At 25.2% G+C, this 1,054-nt stretch overlaps 1 protein-coding gene across 1 annotated transcript in view; it reads left to right on the top strand.

The window, feature by feature from the left end:
• LOC106877299 (metabotropic glutamate receptor 8) overlaps positions 1-1,054 on the top strand; it is a 679,235-nt gene that overhangs the window by 410,910 nt on the left and 267,271 nt on the right. The gene's annotated exons all lie outside the window — the stretch shown is intronic.

The following is a 1,054-nucleotide window of genomic DNA, read 5'->3' as shown; positions in this document are numbered from 1 at the left end:
TATATATATATATATATATATATATATATATATGCGTGTGTGTGTGTGTGTGTGTGTGTATATGTATATATATGCATATACATGTATATACATATATATGAATATGTATATACATATGTTTATGTTTATATGTATTTACATATGTATATACATGTAGGCATGTGTGTACATATATATAGTTACTTATGCGCATACAAGCACACACATCTATAGATACTTGTACATATATAGATACACTAACACAACCATCCATATTTACATATATGCATTGAAAAATGTAGACTATATTCGGCAGTAAAATGAATTCCTAGTCGTCTAGTGTATAATAACATCCATAAATATCAACATTGATGTAAGCATAAATCGCTAATCTAAATATGGAGAGAACGATAGTGATTTGAAAATGTGAAGAGAGAGAAATGCATAGAGATGAGGAGAGATTTTAGCATGAACACATCTGTCACTCTTGCAAATTTACAGCTGCTTCGAATATATTAAAGTTTCGATACACATTTTTCTGTCTAATTTATTTCTTTATTCATCCATCTGTCTATATATTGAAATATTTATTTATCTTTTCCCCATCTTCGTATTTAGGTATATCATTTTCTTTTCGCAGCTGGGAACTGTGAGGGTAGAAGTAATATGGCATAAATGTATTAAGATATAAAATTATCGTAAGTTATATAAAAGGTGTGAAATGAAACGAGAAAAAAAAATTGAGTAAATAATATACATAACAACTTTATTGAATGACAAATTCTTTTTGGTAGTTCACTTTTCGTTAAACTATTTTGATATACATAGAATATGTAGACATTTTAATATATATGTATATATATATATATATATATATGTATATGTGTGTGTGTGTGTGTATGTGTGTGTATGTGTGTGTGTTTGTGTATATATATATATATTTATACATATATATATATGTAAAAGTAAATATATTTATATATACACATATATATACACACAAACACACACACACATATTTAAATACATATATACAATGCATGCATATATACATACATATATATATATATATATA

The sequence above is a fragment of the Octopus bimaculoides genome, chromosome 3, assembly GCF_001194135.2.
Source record: "Octopus bimaculoides isolate UCB-OBI-ISO-001 chromosome 3, ASM119413v2, whole genome shotgun sequence".
Classification (NCBI taxonomy): domain Eukaryota; kingdom Metazoa; phylum Mollusca; class Cephalopoda; order Octopoda; family Octopodidae; genus Octopus; species Octopus bimaculoides.
Note: the sequence above shows the minus strand (reverse complement) of the source record. Positions and strands in the feature narration are given on the sequence as shown.